Source organism: Mesocricetus auratus, unplaced genomic scaffold (assembly GCF_017639785.1).
Source record: "Mesocricetus auratus isolate SY011 unplaced genomic scaffold, BCM_Maur_2.0 Super-Scaffold_100676, whole genome shotgun sequence".
In the NCBI taxonomy this organism is placed as follows: Eukaryota; Metazoa; Chordata; class Mammalia; order Rodentia; family Cricetidae; genus Mesocricetus; species Mesocricetus auratus.
The window spans coordinates 76,492,907-76,514,941 of NW_024429266.1; the positions used below are offsets into that span (position 1 = coordinate 76,492,907).

Consider the following 22,035-nt stretch of genomic DNA (forward strand, 5'->3'; position numbering starts at 1 on the left):
ACATTGGTAAAGACTAGAAGACACTTTGACGTTGACTTGACCATGTAACTTCTCTCTCCGGATAGTGTGTTACCGTGATATGATAAGCAAAGGCTTCCAATGTGCAATTCAATTTGACCTTGTGTTTCTTCCATCTGTCAGATGATTCTTTTCTTGATGAGGTAAAGCTGCAGTCATACTGAAATGTGTGTGGATAAGAGCAAGGGAAGGCGGCTGTAGTTACCTATACAATCATTTTAGTGGGGCTTAAAGCAGGTGTTTGAAATAGAAAATTAAGAATCCGTGTAAAACCAGGCCTGGTGGTAACAACTTGAAATCCAAAATAGTTATGAGACTAAGACAGAATAATCAAAAGTTCAAAATCTAGCTGGACTATTGCATGAGTTCAGGCCACCCAGGGCAAATTGAAATGAGTACTGAGGCTAATACCCCAATAGTCAAGTGCTTACTATACCTTTCAGGCCAAAGTACAAGAAAACACGATCCAAACAGAGAGTGAACATTATGGCCCACACCTGTAATCTTAGAACTTGGGATGGTAAGACAGGAGGCTTGCCAGGTCAACATGGGCCACATAGTGAATTTGAGTACAGCTTAAGCTGTGCAATGATACACCATTTCAAGGATATCTTTTTTTAAATCCATATATAATATATGTAATGCTTTTAGTAAATGAGTTTTCTTAATAATTTTTCATCTAAGATCCCCCTCCTTTTAAACTGGTTGATTATGAGATCTGATCTTGTATGTTTCCTGTCATTTGCAACCCTGTAAGATTCTATCCTCTCTTCCTTTGCATTAAGCTCTCTCCTTAAAAGTCACACTGGATACCAGTGACCTCACTGTAAAGTGTAAATCACCAAACACAACAATCTTAGTTTGATCCCTGGAACCCCTGTGGTAAAAGATAAATGACCCCCCAAAGTTGTATTCTGCCTTCCATATGCTCATGGCATGCACCTATCTACCTATTTGCACACACACACACACACACACACACACACACACATACACATACACACACACACTTGTGCACACAAAAAGAATGAGATTTTTTAGATTTTAAAACTTGTTTTATTAATTTATTGATAATTTTGTACAGTTCATTTTGATCATATCCATCTCCCCTCCCTTGCCTCTTTCCAGATCCACCTCTTCCCATCCCCTCCTCATCCAGCTTTATATCCCCTTTACAAAATAACAATCATGAAAAATAATGAGCACAATTTCTTTAGCCTGTATGTGGCTCTCCGCAGGAGCAGTTAATCTACTGGAAGCCACGGCCTTAACGAAACTGCTTCTCAATCTCAAAGTATAGTTAAATGTCAGTAGCTCCTCAACTAGAGGGAGAACTTCGTGCCTACCTCCCCTCCATGGTGAGGTTCTATTTGGCTTGAGCTTGTGTCAGTCCTGTACACACTGTCACAAGCATTGTGAGCTCATATATACAACTTTCCTGTTGTGTCCAGAAAACAATTTCCTTGTAGTCATGGCTCTTACATTTCTGCCCCCTCTTCTACAATATCTCCGATGAGAGTGTTTATAATATAAATGCCCCATTTAGAGCTGGATATGCTAGTCTCTTACTCTCCGCACCATGGTCAGTAGTGGGTCTCTGTGTTAATCCCCATCTGCTGAAAAACAAAGCTTATCTGATGATGGTTGAGAAAAGCACTGATCAACATATAACAACCATTAATTATACATAGGAACTCATTAGAAACGAATTTAATAGTATGTCTATATAGCAGAGTAAGGGTAACAGGTTCTCCTATAGGGCCTACCACCTGTCTAACCACAGATTCTTGGCTTCAATAACAATACCAGATATGGGTTTAATCTTGCGACCTTAAGTGCAATCAAAAACTGATTGGTTACTTCCATGACATTTGTGCCACTACTGTATACTGAACATATCTTGTTCACAGAGCTCATACAGGAGTAAATTGGTAATTATTTTTATTCTCTGGTAGCATGTGTAGGACCTCCTATCACTGGGCCTAGGTTGTAGTCATTTGTCTTAATTTTTTTTAATTTACTTTGATTTACTATATGGAGAAATCAACAATAATTTGGTACATACTTATGTCTAGGTTTACAACCCAAATATACTAAGTTGTAGGATTTTAAAATTTTTATGAATCTTTTTTAAAATCTTAATTTTAAATGACCTCTCCACATTTATCTTATGAAGTATTGATTTCATGAATCATATTTATACTACATATGTGCTACACATACTGATGATTCAATTCTACTGAACGTAAAAAAGAACTAAATTTAGGCCATGTGCTCATCGCAGTGCTATCTGTTCTTTTTATTAAGTGAACCAAATAAGCAATAAAATGGACTTTGCACATAGAAAGTATCCAATAAATTACATTGAAGATGGTAAGATAAAAATAAATACTTAATAGCATTGGTACCCTTAAAATACCTGGTACCACTGGCAATGCCAGCGTCCCTTGAGTGTTTATTAGTACTCAAATTTGATCACTCCTTATTTGCAGACCTTCAAAGTTTTAATTAATGTTTATATGGTATTTTTTATTTAGTTAAAACACTTTATTCATCCAAGTACTAGCCAGGCCTTACCCTGCTTAGCTTTCAAACAAGATCAGGTACATTCAGGGCACCATGGCCATTAACTAAACTTTATTCCTAAAAGTGTGTGATCTTTGCATTAATTAGAATGTGTCTTTAAAGATTCCATATATACAATTCCATAATCTTTGTCAAAATGCCTCTGATTAGGATTCTTGTGTGCAAAGCTTACTCCTGTATTCTCCCATCTATCCCCTGCTTTGAATTGTGAATTCAGGTGACTTTAGACTGTAGAATAGCTAACATGACACATAGGTTTCTTGTTTCTCTCATCTCTGAACACAACAATTTGTATTTTATAGCAAGTAAATATATAAAAGCAAAGAAAACACAGAACAAAATGAAGAATCGCCCAGCTAAGTGCTGGTCATGGGTATGTGCCAAGGCATCTGTCTTACAATATCACAGAGTTCTTCCAGATATTTACCCTGGTATGGCTGAATAAAAACTACCCACCATCAAGCCCTATGTAACACCGTACTCACTTAGAATTTCAGCTTTAATTAGCATCCTTCATTCAACAAAGGTAAATCTACACAAGTCTTTCAACTACCAGGAAAATGTCTTCTAGAAATGTGGCCTAGACCAGAAGCTATGTTTTGCTTTCAGAGAAGTCAAGTCAGACACCATCTGTTGAAATTTGAAATGATTAAAGTGAACAGTGAAATTAGAAACTTCATGCCAAGGAGATCTTTGAACTATTAGAAATTAAAAGGCACTATTAGAGTGATCCTTTGATATACTCATCTCTCTTGAGAATGTTAATAGAATACACCTCTGAGAAGTTATCTCAGGTGGCTTAATACTTAGGGCTGGCCCTCTGGGGTGACCTCTGAACACCCTCTGATCTAAGTTCTAGGTACCTGAACAAAATTGGTACTTGTAAGGCTGGCACTATTTTCTAGGATTCTACTGAGAATGAAAAGATCAAATCTCCCCCCCCCCTTTTCCATCTCAGGGATGACCAGGTTCTTAGAGGGCAATTTGAATGCCTTTATGGCAATAAAGGTGTCAGAGAATCTTATACACTCAAGTGGATAAAAAAGGAAGACAGGAGTGGGAGGGTGAGGGTCATTTTTGTGGCATGCTGATTTTCCCTTCCCAGGACGAGCTAAGCTCTTCCTTGTTTAGTGATCCCCTTGATCCTTAGGGGTTATAAAATCACATGGCTCTAGAGCCAGCGGGCAAACACAAATGAGCAGAATGTGCACAGTTTGTCCCTTGGGTTCCTTGAAAGTTCATGTCCTGAATCACATAAATTGTGATTATCATTTCCACTGAACGTTACCTTGTAAAAATCTGGAACCAACCCAGTCAATGAATGCTTAAGGTACCTAAATAAAGGTGTACAGGAGAGAACCTGGTAATGTGGGATTTTAAACAAGCCTCCATTGTTAAAATGCTGACAAATGTTCATGCACTGGCTTAAGCAAATCTGTCCACAGGCTCAGCCCAGAATCACAGATCCTGAATTTGCAATCTACACTGCAGAGCAGTGCTATTCACAGTGGAGCTTGATAAACACCTGTCCATAAATTGTCCCCAGCCTGTGACAAGACAGGGAGCCAACACCAGAATGCAAATCATCTGCATCAGTGAGTGTGTTGTCTGGCCTGCCAGCACTGCTTCTCTGGGGGGATTTTCTTTTACAGAGAAGCAGGACATTTGCATTCTGGAATGAGCTCCTTATCTCCTAGGTTGCATTCTGCACATCACAGCTTTCTGAAGAAACCTTCAGGGTCCTTTCATGGTGTTTCAGCACAAATTCCAAAAGATCAACAGTGCCCTACAATGGGAAGAAAGGGAAAGGAGACAGTAGACACTAGTAAAGTCTGGAAAACTGCATGTGACCCAAGACAACATTGGCAGTCCAAGTCCACCTATCTACCTGTGGAATGAGTGCAGTGTGTGTGGAAAAAGCACTAGTCATCCGGGCCCATTACATTTTCTCTTCTCATATCCAACATTCAGTTTCTTTCAGTAATTTATAAGTCTGCAGCTTGCATCTGGTTAAGGTGGACGGCATGTTATAGATGTACTTTCTTATTTATATATGAATTGTCTTCTAGCTCTACCACTCACAGTCCATACTCTACGAAAGAGTGTAAATATCAGGAGGCTACAGTGCCCAGGCCAGTATCTACTACATAGAAGTGAATAATAGATAGATGAGGACATGATATCAAAGACATGGATATATAGGATGAATGGATTCATCAGACTACATAGGTCCTAGAAGGAGAAGCAGATTTTTTAGTGTTTCTAAAGACTGGCTTACATCTTCCTGGGAACTGTTACATATACTTTTTATATGTCCAAGGCCAAGAAGGATGCTCATAAGCTATTAAACAAGGAAGGTCAATCCGAGTCAAATCCCTGGAACCCATATTAAAAAGATTCTAGGGCAAGCAGTGGTGGTGTATGCCTTCAATCTCAGCACTTGGGAGGCAGAGGCAGACTGATCTCTTGAGTTTGAGACCAGCCTGGTCTTTTCCAGGGCTGTTCCAGGAAAACTGGTGCTATAAAGAGAAATCCTATCTAGGACAAACAAAAGATAAGATTTTTAAAGCCAGATGTGGTGGCGCACTTCTGTAAGGAAAGATGGGACAGAACAATCACCGGGAAGCTTGCTGGCTTACTAGCCTAGAGCATGGTAGAAACAAGAGGGGAGATAACTGTCTCACAAAAGTTGTCCTCTGACTTTGACACATGCATCATGGTACTGGTGCACTCACAATGACACACATGCATATCACACACACACACACACACACATACAAATATGTAATTTTTAAAGAACTGAAGGTTGCAAGTATGAGAAAGGCTGGGTTTAAAGTTCTTAAACATTGACTTTGTACATGTTTAGTCAGTCTTTTAAACTAGGAGTAGATTAATCTGTCTTGGAATATTCAAGAGAGTCAAAAAGTGAAAGAAGGACTGAGAAAGTGTCAGTAAATAGCATGGAGCTCAGATTCCCAACACCCACATCAAAGTCAGACATAGCATCCCAACAGCAGGTAGGCAGAGACAGGAAGATGCCGGTTCAGTGAGAGACCCTGTCTCAAAAAATAAGATGGAAATCAATTGAAAAATCACCCAGAATCAACCTTGGTCTACACACACACACACACACACACACACACACACACACACACTCACAAAGTCACAAAAAACAAAGACTACAAATCCTGTGCAAATTCATAGCATGGCTGATGGGAATTGGATGGCAGAGCTGCAGCCAGAGGTTGTCATTGAAGGAGTCAGGGTTTTCAACATCTCCCCTTTACACTGAAACTCCTTGAAACAGTACTGTATTAACTGTACCTTTAGGCTCTTGACCATCTTTGTTCCTTTATAATTTCAGATCCACATGTTGGAGTTCTGTGGCTTTTCTCACATTTAGAAACTCATTACTTTTCTAGTTCCTTTAGTCTGTTTTCTCCTACGCCTTGTGCTAGTAGAAGAAAGGAGAAACTCTAAATGCTTTCTTATGTTTTTATTACACTTTCATCACTCAAAACTTTCTTAATTAAAATTTGTATCACTCATTTATATCATTTCTTCTACTCATGCCTAAAGCCTTCTTCTAACTCCCTTTAATGCTTCAGTGTCTGGGTTGGAATTTTTGTTTTATTTTGATATTTTAAGATAGGGACTCACTTTGTAGCTTTAGCTGACATTGAACTACTTACTGTGTGTACTAGGCTAGCCTCAAACTAATAGAGATCTACCTATCCTTGCCTTTGGAATTCTGGAATTAAAGGCACTAGCACTAGCACTAGCACTAGCGCATTGAAGTCATTGCTTTACATTATTTCCAAACCATATAATAGCCTCATAGGACCTATATTATTCACACTCTAATTATAGGGGATATTAAGTTTAGAAATGTTAAGTAATTTATTCCAAGCCACGTGGATGGTTAAAAATACAGACAGATTATTCTTGTTTATTGTTCAGACCACACTGGCAGAGACAAAATAGCTTCCCTTGTTACTTTGCTCACCCTGACTGTAGTTTCCCTTTGTTGCATACAATCCATTCATGTGTAGCACCTTCAAACTAGAAGTCACTAATCTTCCTCAGGAACCTGCAGTCTGCTCAGGGCTCGGCAAAGAAGGCTCCTCTCCACTTTGTACAGCATCATTTGGGGTAAGCTGAGGATCTACTTCCCATATGGTTGGTTTATATGGTGCCAAGTTACTGCTGGATATACCCAGAAGCTCAACCTGGGAATCCAACCATGGATCCCTCAATGCAGACTGGGTTCCTCAGTTCATAATAGCTAAATTCCAGTGGCCAGAATCTCAATTGGGAGGTAGAGAAAACTCATTCACTATAACTAAGAGAACTGCACCACAGCTCTTAAGGGAAGAACATAGAAGAATTTACAGGCATATTGTTAGCTGAACACATTGTTATGTCCTAGTCCCCATCCATTCTGCTGAGCTACACAGCACAACAACACTTGCCCCTCAAGATCACTACAAAAGATCCAAGTCAAAACTCACTTTCCCTGACTACTCTCTGCCCCATACTCTCCCCAACTTAACTTCTCCACTTGGTCTTCTCCTACAAGAGCACCAATCCCTTTCCTACACCTTTCAAGTTCTCTGTTTGACTATGGAGTTCTATAGTGATGAATTCCACTGCTACTCTTTCTAGCAGTGGAATCTCATATAGCTTCTTTGGTGTTGTCTTAGTTAGAGTTTCGTTGTAGTGGCTCACTTACAGTGCAGAAGTTTAGTCCACTATTGTCAAAGCAGGAATCAAGGAAGCATGGTTGCAAATTAGGAGCCAACAAAATTTGTCAATTTAAATTCAATCCTCAAAATCCTCAGAGTCTACTCCACAGGGCTGTCCTCCATCCATCACATGTGTGCCATGACATATGCATCTGCACTCACATGCATCATACGCATATACACAATGTTAATTAATTAGTTAATTAATTAAAATGTGTATGTCCCTTACTCCATCACCACCATTAAACTTTCCTCAGTTCTCATTCACCTTCTTTCTGAATCATCTCATATATTTGCCTACTTGATTCTGCTTTAAGTTTTTCATCTCCTTAGACAGAAGTATGTTTGTCCCTGTCTCCATTTAATTCAACAAAGACACATTCAAAGTAACAGGAAGGTTACTCCCCAGATCAAAATCAAGTGTAAGCATATAAGCAACTGTAATATAGAGACACAAGCTACATGGGTAGGACCCCAGTAACTCTTCTTTCCACAAGAGGGCTCAGATTCTCATGAAAGCCTGCACAGGAGTATCTACTCAACCTTGGGGATCATCGTTAATGGCCTAGTTTTATCTAAGAGGAATAGACAGCACTACTAAATACTTTTAGGCCATGGAACTGCAACATAACCTTCTGAAAGTGCTATGCCCTGCCTTTGTAAAGAACAGATGCAGACTGATGATCATAATACTTGGATACAGATGTCTACTGGGTTCAGTTGGATCACACAAATTTTATGAATTCAGGATTTTTTTCATTTTTTGTCTTTTTACTTTTAAATTTAAATTAGAAACAAGATTACTTCATGTGTCAATCCCAGCTCCCTCTCCCTTCCTTCCTCCCACACAGTCCCAACAACCACCACATCCCCCCTCTCCCAATCACCACTCCTTTTCCCAAGGAGAGTGAGGCCTTCTATGTGGGTGTCCATAGTCTGTCATTTCTTCCAGGGTGGGACCCAGACCCTCCTCCAAGAATCCAGGCTGAGAGAGCATCTCTCATTGTGGCATGGGCACCTAAAGTCCATTTGTGTGCCAGGAATAAATACTGATCTACTACCCAAGGACCTATAGATTGCCTAGGCCTCCTTACTGACACCCACATTAAGTCCCATGTTGGATTCCCAGTCATCAGTCTGGGATTCAAGAGCTCCCCCTTGTTCCGGTCATCTGTTTCTGTGAGTTAAACAAGCCCAATCTTAACCCCTATGCTCACCAGTCCTCCCTCTCTGTCACTGGGTTCCTTGAGTTCAGCTCACTGTTTAGCTGTGGGTGTCTGCCTCTGCTTACATCAGTCATTAGTTGAAGATTCTGTTTCCCAGACTCTCTGGTCATGGGATTGTAGGTTTGCACTCCCCTGATCCATGTCCAAAATCCATATATGAGTGAGTACATACCATGTTTGTCATTTTGTGACTGGGTTACCTCACTCAGGATGGTTTCTTCTAGTGCCGTCCATTTGCCTGAAAATTTCAAGATTTCATTGTTTTTCTCTACTGAATAGTACAACATTGTGTAAATGTACCACATTTTCTCTAGACACTCTTCAATTGATGGGCATCTAGGTTACTTCCAAGTTCTGGCTATTACAAATAATGTTGCTATGAATATAGTGGAACAGATGTCCTTGTTGTATGAATATGCATCTTTTGGGTATATGCCTAACAGTGGAATTGCTGGGTCTTGTGGTAGGCTAATTCCCATTTTCCTGAGGAATTCCAAAGTTGTTGTACAAGTTGGCACTCCCATCAGCAGTGGAGGAGTGTTCCCCTTTCTCCACAACCTCTCCAGCATAAACTGTCATTGGTATTTTTGCTTGTAGCCATTCTGACAGAAGTAAGATGGTATCTCAGAATTCTTTTGATTTGCATTTCCCTGATAGCTAGGGATATTGAGCACTTTCTCAAGTGCCTCTCAGCCATTTTAGAATCCTCTATTGAGAATTCTATTTTTAGTTCTGTAGCCCACTTCTTAATTGGATCTTTTGGTGTTTTGGAGACTTGCTTCTTGAGTTCTTTGTAAGTTTTAGAGATCAGCCCTCCATCAGATGTAGGGTTAGTGAATATCTTTCCCATTCTGTGGGCTGCCTTTTTGTCTTATTGACTATGTCCTTTGCCTTACAGAAGCTTCTCAGTTTCAGGAAGTCCCATGTATTAATTTTTGACCACAGTGGTACTGATGTTATTATGTTCAGGAAGCTGTCTCCTGTACCAATTTGTTCAAAAGTACCTCCCAATTTCTCTTCTAAGAGTTTCAGTGTGACTGTATTTATGTTGAGGTCATTGATGCATTTGGACTCAAGTTTTGTGCATGGCAATATTGATCTATCTGCAATCTTCTACATGCTGGCCTCCAGTTATGCCAGCACCATTTGTTGAAGATGCTTTCTTTTTTCTATGTATATTTTTAGCTTCTCTGTCAAAGATCAGATGTTCATACATGTATGGGTTAATATTGGAGTGTTCAATTCAATTCAATTGGTCTACCTGTCTATTTTTGTGCCAATACCAAGCTGTTTGCAGGACTATAGCTCTATAATAGAGCTTGAAATCAGGGATTTTGATGCCTCCAGACGTTGCTTTGTTGAATAGGGTTGTTTTGGCTATCCTGGGTCTTTTCTTTTTCCATATAAAGTTGGTTATTGTTCTTTCAAGATCTGTGAAAAATTTGCTGGGATTTTAATGGGGATTGCATTGAATCCGTAGATTGCTTTTGGCAAGATTGCCATTTTTACTACATTGATCCTACCTATCCAAGAGCATGGGAGATCGTTCCATTTTCTGGTGTCTTCTTTAATTTCTTTCTTAACAGGCTCAAAATTCTTGCGATACAAGTCTTTCACTTGTTTGGTTAGTGTTACCCAAGGTATTTTATGTTGTTTTTGGCAATTGTAAAGGGTGATGATTCTCTGATTTCTTTCTAAACCCCTTTTTTCAAATTTTTATTTAATTATTTTAATTTTAAATAGCTTGCTTCACATGTCAATCCCAGTTCTCTCTCTCTCTCGTACCCCCACACCATGCCCCCCCCAGCCTCCCACCCTGTTGCCACTTCCTTCCACATAGGGGATATGTAGAGTCTGTCATTTCACTCAGGGCAGGGTCCAGGCACTCCCCTAAGAGTCCAGGCTGAGAGAGCATCCCTCTTTGTGTTATGGACACACGAAGTCTGTTCGTATGCCAGGGATAAACACTGATCCAATGCCTTTTATCATCTGTATATAGTAGGGCTACTGATTTTCTTTAGCTGGTCTTGTATCCTGCCACTTTGCTGGAAGTATTTAGAATTAAGGATTCTTGTGAGATTACAAAATGGAGTTTCCAAGGAGATTTAGACATTGAGTAACAGAATTGGAGATATTTGTGCATACAAGTCTCATTCTCAGTACGAAATTTAAGGAGAACTGAAGATTATAGATCATTACATATGAGTTAGCTAAATACACTGGATGGAGTTTGTAACCTCTAAATGTGGTAGAATTATATGTATGTTAAGGGTGGACTCTGGAGAAGCAGCAAGAGGTCAGAGAGAATGCAGAAGACCCTAGGATTCGAAAAGGGAAGCCAGAATGTTGGGAGGACAACCTGGGAAGTATGATTTCACAATTATTACAGAATATCAAAAGGAAAGGTACTGTCACAACCATATCCTGTATTTGTCTTCATACTGAAAGTTGAAGATGTAGCAACCAAAACATATGAACCAAATCCACTGTTTATGGGACAAACCAGTATCTAAATACTCAGTGTAAGTTTGATGAACGGAACTTTGTTTCCATTGTTTACAATGGAAAGGGAACATGAAAGAGCAACTAAGTTTATACATCATGACCCTGCTCCCAGCCCAGATGGGATGCAGCCACATTTGCAACTTCCCTTTGTATGTAATTGTACTCCTTCACACTCACCTGCTCTGCCTATGAATAACGCCTTTTAACATATGCTTCCTTCCTCCCACACCAACATTTGTCCTTAACAAATGATGTCTGCTTCTCACAACAGTTGCCTGATACTCCACACCTGACAAGGACTCAATCCTTGTGCTAGCCACAGACTGCACCACTACTAGCTATACAACGTGACCACTGCCAACTTCAGCTTTCTTGCCTGCAAAGTAAAAATAACCCCTTCCTCTCCTGCTAATGCATATGTCTAAAGCTGAGAAAAGGATATTTGTCTTATGCTCATCTAACCTCAAAGACAAAAGGAAATCAAGAGTAGAATTTTGCTCACCCTTGAGGGGAAGCTAAGAAAGTTCAATTCTCATACATCCACGCCTCTTATGAAAATCATGGTATCATAAGCACTTTAGAGCTCTTAGAATAACTTTCTTTTTCTCTCAGTATTCTTGGAAATAGAAGGACCAAATAATACAAGCCTCAAAAGTGTCCATTACTTAACAAAAATGCATTGGGTAGGTCAGATACCTTACAATTAATCAGAAAAGGAAAAGCCCAGTAATACTAAGGGATACAGAAATGAGTGAAGGGAAGGATGAATGTGAAAGTTATAAAAATTTTCCTATCTGACAATGTGTTAATGGCAGAGAAGAGAAGTAGGCATTGCTTATACTTAGCTCACACATATCAACAATCACCTGAACTCATCCTTAGCAGAGTTGCATGGGTCCGCTGATTCTTCCTGAACAAAAGCATTTTGTTTTTACAAAGGCATGCCATTTGGTGATCAAATGCTTGAATGAGGAATGTATTATGGCTTACAAGTTGAGATGTTTATGTCCACAGTCTATAAGTCTGTTGACCCATAGTGAGGTTGAACATGATGACATGGATGTATGTGGGAAAGCCTACTCACTTTATGATAGATAGCAGGGACACACACACACAGGCAGTGAATGTTTTCCTCAAACGTACACCATCTCCTAAAGTTTCCAGAACTTTCCAAAATAATGTCACCACCTGGCAACCAAACTTTTCAACAATGAACCTGTGGGAAATATTTCTTATTCAAACTACAACATTATGGAGTATGTGAAAGGTTTTTACATAACCATCATGTTGTATAACCACTTTACCTCCCCATTCTGTGAATCTACAGGTTTTACATATCATTCCTAGACTTTCTTGAGGTGTTTAAGAAAACACTAGGCATTATTACTGAAAGGATAAACCTTGGCCTTAAACATCTGAAGTTCCTTTCTCAATGGCAGGTCACCCTCCACATTGACTGAAATCAACCCTAAGTGGCCATACCAATTCCTTGAGTGGTGAAGAACTGGTATACACACATACTGCCTTCTCTCTTATGACACCAGATTGACACCTTGACCCCAGGTACTTAGAGAAGCAACTAATGACTTTCAATTTCATGGTCTCATTTACATGTTTTTTCCATGTCAGAAGGAGACCCATATCCACAGAATATTTTTCTGTTAAAGGCAAACACGAACCAAAACTTTTCACCTTTACCACTCAAACCAATAACAACCTCTTTTAATTCCAGCACCAAACAATATCTTTCACTTAAAATCAATATCTTGTTCACAAAAATATCAAAATACAAAATGCAGCCTTCATGGTGATAAGTAAAAAGCAAAAAGGTGACTTTTAAGGAGATGAATTTACTCTGTCAGGGAAGAAAAAAACCCTTTTGCTATTTGCCTGTGACTTGAACACTCCTAAAAATGAGCTCCTCCCTTATTTGTGACTGAATACAATCTGTCACTTATCCTTCCCCGCCAACTGTTAAATTAAAATACGTCATCAACACATACATTTTGCCCTAATCCTTACACTGTTAATGGCATTTACATTAAAAGAACAGGGAGTATGCTGGCATCCAATAGCCACATAGACAGAATAATATATTTTCCAGATGGATATGTAGTAGGGAATACGGCAACGTAAATTATTTAAAACAGCGTTGCTTCCATTTGCAGAGAATATAAAGTAAAACAGTACAAATTGTTTTGAGTTAATAGAATCATAAAAAATTAAGCTGATCCCATGGAGATTTCTGGAAGTACAATTATATAAAAATATTTGTGCTATTTAGGAAGACAGTCTAAATCTTGCAATAGAAAAATATGGTGTATAAATGAATAAGGGTTTTGGCTTATCAATGAATTAAAATCACAAGTCTTGCATTCAATCTTCTGTTATCTGGATTCTAGGTGAGATAGGGTATAAAATACACAAGATAACCTCTAAAATAAAAACGCTGTGATTGCATCATTAGTTTCCAATGTGGTTGAAATTAATAACTCAAGTATTTTCTAGCTATCGCCTATGCTATTTCATTTACCATGCACAACAAAACTTGGAGGCAGGTTTTAGTATCATTGGTATCCTTCTTTATGGCTAACAATAATTAAAACTTCTTAATTGCCAGGCATATATTTTAATTTAGCTTTGTAAACTCTGTTTATAGTTTTAAGTATTTCATGAAGTTTCAAATCTTTTACTTTTGTTTCTGCCTTGTAGTAGTGATATGTTAGCATAGTAAAGTCAGTTGCAAATTTTTCAGAAATTTCGGGAGCCAGTTGTAAAATGTATCTTTTATTTTATTTTAACACATGTTTAATTCTATTTATATGTACATTTTCTGTATTTAAATTTTAACTATTTGAGAATTTCATGCAATGCATTGTGGTCACATTCACCCCCTCCCCTCCCAACAACTTTCAGATCAATCCTACTTCCCTACCCAACCAATGTTGGGTCTTCATTTCTTTTAATTATTTAAGTCATTTAATTCTAATCACTACTGGGTGTGCACCTCCCGGTAGAACATGGTTGATCTCCTTTGCTCAGTAGCTATCAACTGCCCATAGCTCCACAGCTAGAAGTGAAACTTCACTTTGCCTTCCCCTCTCCATTTTGGGATTTTTGCCTTACTTGAGATTGTGCAGGTCTTGGGCATGCTGTCACAACTACTGTGAGTTCCTATGTGTAGACTGCCCTGCTTTTTCCAGAGAGCATTGTTTCTTTTAGAGTCATCCACTGCTTCTATTTCTTAGAATGTTTCCATTCTCTCTGCAATGATTCCTGGGCCTTGGGAAAAGGGGTGTGACATAGAGTTCCAATTTAGAGTTGAGAATTCCACAGTCTCCTAGTCTCTGCGCCAGGCATGTTTCTCTGTATTAATCACCACCTAGAATAATAACAAAGGAACACACTAATTCTTGGAAGTAACAATACCATGTCCAGTAAGTTCTCCCCCTAGGACCTATCACTTGTTATGCCACAAAATTTTGGCTTAAATAATAGTATCACATGTGGTTTTCATCTTGTGACCTTAAAACCAACCAGAAAGTAGTAGGCTACTCCCCATGACATTAGTGCCAATATTGCACCAGTGGGCATGTTTTACCAGGCTTGTCATTACTGTTGCTCACATAGTGTACAGCTAATAAGATTGACTATTTTCTTTTCTCCTCTAGGAGTGTAAATTGCACCTTCCTGCACTATGAAATCTAGCCAATATGGATGAAACTGTCATGCCATTATCAGATTGATTTCTCTAAGTAATATGATTCTAATAAGTGTCTATAGCAACAGGGCACATCCTAGTGGGTACCCAACAGCAACGGCAATACCCTGTTATGTTTTGAAATGTGTGGATCCTCACTAGCCAACAATTCCAAGAGTTCCTGATACCAGGCATTTTAATTGTTAGTCTGTATATCCGGCATGTAAATGTGCAAGTAAATAAATTAGATTAAAAACAAAGGCAAAAAAACTGAAAGTGTCCTACTTCACATATTACCACATTTTAATACCATCTATGTTCCTGAAGTCAGTTATGACTACCATATAGGGTCAATGAGTATACTATTATAAGGGGATTATCTTGACTATTATTCCAACTCCACATTTGGTGACAATGTTGACAGTTTAAATTGGTTGTTGGTGGGAAGATTTACACTGTGGACACACCAACTGCTTGCCTCTTAATTTAGTCCTGAAGATGAGTTCTCAATTTGTATAAGTGTGCTATAGTTTAAGCACAATAAAGTGCAGGTAAGATTTAATGATAAAAACTCATTAAGGAAAGAGGATGATTGTTAACTACCAATTTCATAGTAGAAAAAACAACACAAGATTTGAAAATTAATTGACTACATGGAGTTACTTTTATTTACACTGATGAGTACTCAAGATACCTTGTGTCATACCATTGCATAGGCATCTTATTTTGAGAAAATGTCATAAAAACTGTGTTGCCTCATGTGTATATTCTAAGGTTTTCCATGGTAGTTAGCTGTTTCTGGAATGCATATTCTTTTCCACTTAACTTTTTGTCTTTTGTTTTATCTTATTGGAGGAGGCTTTAGCGATAGCTCAGCAGTTAAGACTAATTACTCCAAAACAATACAGAGAAACCCTGTCTCGTAAACCCCCCCAAAAAAAGACTAATTACTGATCTCGAAGAAGACCCAAGTTCAGTTCCTAATACCCACATGGTGGGTCACCACCATCCATCACTTGATCCAGTTCACGGGGATTGGATGCCATCTTCTGACCTCAATGGGTAGCAGGCATTCCTATGGGTAACATATATGCATATAGGTAGAAAACATTTATACACATACAACAAAATAAATATTTCTTAAAGATGCATTTCATTTTAAATTGTATGTATGAATTTATGTCTGTTTAGGTGTATGTGCATCTGAGTGCAGTTGCCTATGGAGTCCAAAAGGAGACATCAGATACCCCCATGGAACTGGAATTACAGGTAGTTGTCAATTGCTCCACAAGGGTACTTGGAACCTAAATCATTTCCTGTTCAGGAGGATTCTGGGCTCTTCACTGCTGAGCCACCACTGCAGTCCCCTTGTCTTAGTAATGCAATTATTGAAACATCATAGCTTTAAAATGCTTTTAGCACTAGAAGAGCATAGAATGCTCACGCCTTTCTAACCTTTAGCTATTCCAGATGAACTGTAAGAAAAACTTGCTTCCCTCATGATAGCACTTCCTTCCCTTCAACCCTTGTTTCATATTTCTTTTCACAGTCTTATTATTCATTTATATGTGCCTGTGCCTTTCTATTCTTCAGAACTAGGCACTTGTGTCATTATGTGCATTACATGAAAAACTGTACATATATTAAAATTATTATGTATCACAGGTGTTTTGCTGCTGCTTTGAATTATTACAAAGTCTTGCTGCAAAAACTACCATTTAAAAAGCTGAAAACCAACTCTAGCAAGAATAAAAGATGAACTGCTGTTTATTTGTTATCATCCTCATAAAGTCAGTTTTATCCTGCCTAGAACTCAGTTATGTTTATTTTGTTTAAGTTCCTACTTCTATAGAAAGGAACTGTAAGCATGATGTTATGAGTTCTCAAATGCCAACCAATGTTGCATAATATTAACAATGAAAGCAAAAATCTATTTATCTATACCAGGAGTCGCCATGCACAAGCAGATATAAATATGAGTTCTCTAATACTTTAAGCTTCTTATACTGTAGGTTATGAAAGTAATATTGGTCTCAAATATGCACCAGTCCTATGTTACTTATATTTTCCCTCTTACTTGGCAGCTCTGTTAACTCTTTCATGTTAACAGCTTCTTAACCCTGACAAAAATTAAACAAAGAACCCAGTTTTATGTCTTCACAATTCCTTTGTCAGAATTCAGATACTATCTTATGTTATCATTCTCTATTTCAGAAATTTTCTTGTGATATCAGCTCTTTAAAAAAATCTCATATAAGAAATTTTACTAAAATAAAATAGACCTTTCCCTTCTTTAAGTTCTGGCTAATGTCTTTGAAAAATTAAACTCTTTATATTAGCATAATTGTATATAAATAATGAGGAAGAATGTAGTTAGCCAGGCGATGGTGGTGCAGGTCTGTAATCCCAGCACTTGGGAGGCAAAGGCAGAGGCAGGCAGATCTCTGTGCGTTCAAGGCCAGACTAGTCTACAGAGCAAGAAAGAATTAGTGAAGCCAGTAGTACCCTTTCCCCAATCTCCCTCTGTTGGTAACTATTGCACAATAGCACAACAAGAATGTTGACAATGATATCATTAAGATGCTGAAATTTTCCATCACTATATGGATCTCTCCTGATGCCTTTTTGAAGCAATAACCTCCTTTGCTTCACTCCTTCACCTCCCCAATCCCTAGTAATGGCAAATTTTACCCCTTGGATAACATTTTTGTTTCATGAGTATCATACTGAAGAAATTACAAAGCATGTACCTTTGGGGAATGTCCTCTTTTTACCTGATATAGTTTTCTGGAAATTCATAGGTTATTGCATATATTAATCTCCTTTGTTGTAATGTAGTATTTTATGGTCTAGTTGTACCACAAGTTATTTAACCATTCACATACTGAGGATTTTTTTCTCTAGTTTGGCCTAGATGTTCCACATTCTCCACAGGATTTGGGATACAGAATGCCTAAGACTTTCCAGCCCTGTCGATGATGTAATAATTGTCTAGGATTCACTTCTTATGTTTGCTGTTTATAATCAGGAAGCGTGAATCTCACTGTTGGGTAGGCTAATTAGCCTTTCTTTATGGCTATCACTAACCCCTTTAAAGAGTCACTCCTCATCCACCTCTGTATCCAATCTATCATCCAGAGCAAACAAATGAAAACTTTAAAAAGATAAAACCTAAAAACCAGGACTCTTCCAGTGCTTCAAGGAATTCTAAGCTTACTACTGTTTTTAATGTCTAAAATACTAAAACTATTCACGGCTCAACAGATTATACAATTGCATAACTATTGAAAACTCAAAAAGACAGTTTGGGAGGAGATATCTTGAGAGTCAGACAATTTTAGAAGAAAAAAAAAAAAACAAAACCTAGATTTGGATGAGAGATAGTCTCTAATGGAATCACTTTAACAACAGAAAGATTCCTTAGCTAACCAATCTATTTGGGTATGCCAGAATGCCTCAGTAGCAAATCATAGAATGGCTGAAAAAACAAACATTTGTTTCTTGGTTCTGAAGTCCCAATAGTCCAAGACCAAAGAGCCAGCAGGTCTGCTATGTGAAGAAGGCCAGTGTACAGCCTTCTGATCGCATCCTCTCTTGTCTAAAAGAGAAATCCCCTCACTAAGGTTTTATTGTCCTTGTGAGAGTTTTCAAGAGAGGATTTCATTGTGTGCCCAGGCTGCTCTGAACTTATGGCAATTCTCCTGCCTCTGTCTATCAACTACTGGGAAAAAAACATGCTTGAACCACCACTTACATACAAGTTTATTCTCACAAAGTCACTAATCTTATTCTCCAACCTGTGACCTCATTCCCTCCCTGAGTCCCCATGTTCTAACACTATCCGATTGAGGATTAGAATGTCATTGGACCAATTCTGAAGAACAAAGGCATGTCATCCACAAAAGGAACCCACTCTGGGAGAACATTTTCTAGCCAGGAATGCTCCTACACAGACATTGCTATACTTCAAACCTCTGCTCTTTTCTCCATTACAAAGCACAGAGTTGATTTGTTGGCAGCGTCTGTCTACAGAGAGGTGTAACCCATGTTCATTCCCTGCTGTTTCAGGAGTTGTCCAACCATAGTGTACTAAGACGAGTGTTGGATGTGAAACTAGAATACTTGCTCTATCTTAGTCCTTCCCAACAATGCAAACATTGTTCTTTGTTGCAGCTTCAGGCAATGAAACATGATTCACCAAACTCAGCAACCCCACATGGAGTTGGGAAGGGGGGGTAGGTGTTAGCTGACTGGGAGAGAGGCAGAAGGCGTTTGCTTATACAGGGAACAGGAGCTGTTTAGAACAAGTCTCAGCAGTTGTGGCCATTGAAACTGGAGTCATGGAGCTGCCATTGGCCCAGCTTCCCACCGCCCCAGGTCCACATGGTATACAGAGCCCTATGCAGTCATGCAATCTTTGAGCTATTGAGGAGTGATCACCTGTCAAACATGGATCCTGGGGCAAGAAAAGGTAGCCCCGAGAAGAGCAATCCCGGGTTGGGGACAGAGCCTGAGGATTAGAGAGGCCCTGCAGCCAGGAAAGGTTCCTTAAGGAAAAGTCACAGGCCCAGGACAGGGCTGACACAGAGTGACAGGCAGGGACAGGAGAAAGAGAGGAGTCAGGAGCAGGAACAGGGCCAGGTTGCCCAGGACCTGGGGAGAGGGAAAAGGCAGGATATCAGCACCAAGTAACGGTAGACGATGTTGATTTAGCATGCTGAAGCTTCACAAACACTGTTCTACCTGATTATATCTTATCTAACAAAGAAACAACCCTTTAAACCAGTACTCATTATTACACTCCCATAGATAAGGAAGCTGAGGCACAGAAAAGTTCAACCATGTACTCCTTTCCAGAGAGGTCAACCTCCTCAAGTTGTCAACATCAGGTCTTGATGCCATCTGCCATTCAACCAGATGACACGAGTATTAACATATCTAATTCATGTGTTTGTTTAAAGGATCAAATAAAATAATGATTCTTTTCAGTTTTATCTCCTCTTGGCAGTCGTTCTAAAATATACAGTGTACATACAAAATGTGTTGTAAGACCTTAATCCTTACGTGGGAGAAAATGGGGTACTGTAGAGCCAGGCCCCTCTCTACATACTTGAAGCTAAGCCTCTCCAGGCTCTCCTCTACCCTCTCTCTGTAAGTAGGCCTGGAGACTCCATTGCCATGGCAACCAACCACCAGCTCCTGGGTGACCTCACACCATGGCTGCTTCTCATCTCTCTTACATCTAATTTTAAAATGTAAATTCTACAGTAAGCAGTCTGGATTCTTAGCTGACTTCTTTTACGAGTAAAGGAGTTAATCTCACAAGCACATCTAAAGATTGCCCACATGAGCATAACTCATGTTTAAACTATTGTGTCCTTGTGCTCTGAGGATCTCTCCTGCCTCCCCCGTGTCTCTTTTCCAAATCTGTTTCTCACTCTCCTTTTGCTCTCCACCCTCCTCTCTCTCACTGTAAGAAGCTATATATTGAACTAACACATCCCCTATTGTTTGCTTCATCTCAAAACAAGGTTTCCCATAGTTGAAGAGTAGAACACTAAAAAATATCTTCTTTCCAAACAAAGCTCCCATGCTGAAAGTTGTTCATGAGTCAGTAGGCCCTCCATCAAAACTTGCTAGACTCACTGCTTACAGTATCTGGTGAGAAAGTGGTCCATAATGGTTTGTGATAGAATATTATTTTCAGGTGTGTAACTTTTGTTTATTCTGAATTTGTTTAACTCTGTGAAGCTGTGTTACTGTGCCTATCTAAGACACCTGGTGGTTCCAATAAAGAGCTGAATGGCCAATAGCAAGGCAGGAGCAAGGAGAGGGCAGGCTGGCAGGCAGAGAGTATAAATAGGAAAGCTGCGGAAGAGGAGGAACAAGAAGAGAACAGGGGGAGGAGGAATTCAGGGGCCAGTCATCCAGCTACACAGCAATTCATTGAGCAAGATTTACAGAAATAAGAGAACGGGAGAAGCCCAGAGGTAAAAGGTAGACTGGATACTATAAGTTAAAGAAAACTGGCAAGAAACAAGCCAAGCTAAGGCCAGGCACTCATAAGTAAAAATAAACCTGTGTGTGTGATTCATTTGGGAGCTGGATGGCAGGTCCCCCCCAAAAATTCAAAGAAGACAAAAGAGGAAAAAATTTCACAATAATGATTCGAATCAAAAACATCTTAAAGGCTATCTTTTCATACATCAGGCCACCATAGCTCCCTCTCTTTCAAAGACTAAGCTAGCTAGGTCTCAGCTCTGCCAAACGATAGATAAGCAACTGTCTCCGTAGGCTTCTTGGTTCTGTGTACAGCAGTAGAGCCTCCCTCAGGATGGAGAAATCAGGCTACAAAGCTCAGTGCTGATAGGTCCTGTGGTTCCTTCAGGATTTGACAGATACTGAAGGACCAATACACAGGAATTTAACTTGAATCCCTATACCACACATGAGCATCTAAGAGCAGAAAACTTGAAAATACATTTGAAGTAATGAAGGCAAATTAACCTGGAAGTTGTGTTTGTTGTGTGAGAAGGGGGTGGCAGAGTAAATCTTCCAAATTTAAGTATATTTTATGTTAATTGCAGAAAGTACATAGGTGTGTAGCTTTAAACCTCACCCATGGGGAGCTGGCATTGGGCTTGTTGATTTCTTTTATTATCCTCTCAAATGACTCCATTCTTTGTATTAACTGGAGAAGCACAGATCTACTTCTGAATAGGTTTACAACTTTGAGTGTTTCAAGAAAGTCCTTTTTAATACCAGCTAGTTAATTGTACCATGATGGCTCCTAAGTGGAACGTTAGATCTATCAGTCTTAAGTGCCGCTCTGGATATAGCAGCTTCAGCAGTGCTGCTATAATCTTTTTTATTTAAAGCACTTGGAAAGCTGAAAATTAAATATGCCTCAGTCCCCCACCCTAGCCATAACCTCAGTGCTAAGTAAAGACTAATGAAATTCTATCTCTTCCGATAAAATTGTTTTCTGAATTTTCTCATAATGAAGTGCAGGTCAGTGTAAAGAGATGTCTTCCTTCTCTTGAGTCAGTTTCAAACTGTGTTCTGTGAAGCAGGGAGGTTCCTTGTGCACTTAGTGAGGAGGGATTTGAAGCAGAAGGACAAAGGAAGTGTGACACCCCTGAGTGAGTGACTAGTATTCAAAGGGAATCCCAGCATGCCTGTGTGGGAAATAGCCAGAATTACTTTCCTAGTTGTTGTGACCTAATTTCTGACAAGAGGCAACCTGAGGGACGAA

General features: G+C 39.2%; 1 protein-coding gene across 3 annotated transcripts in view; it reads left to right on the forward strand.

Annotated features, from left to right (window-relative positions):
* The window catches only part of Cdh20 (cadherin 20), a 238,774-nt gene that overhangs the window by 105,006 nt on the left and 111,733 nt on the right, over positions 1-22,035 (forward strand). For 2 of the 3 annotated variants that reach the window (XM_040737757.1, XM_040737755.1), the window contains exon 2: positions 15,972-16,049. The exons of the other annotated variant lie outside the window; for it this stretch is intronic. The gene's annotated coding sequence lies outside the window, so the exon portion shown is untranslated. The remainder of the gene's footprint in view (positions 1-15,971; positions 16,050-22,035) is intronic. 3 annotated transcript variants of the gene reach the window in all.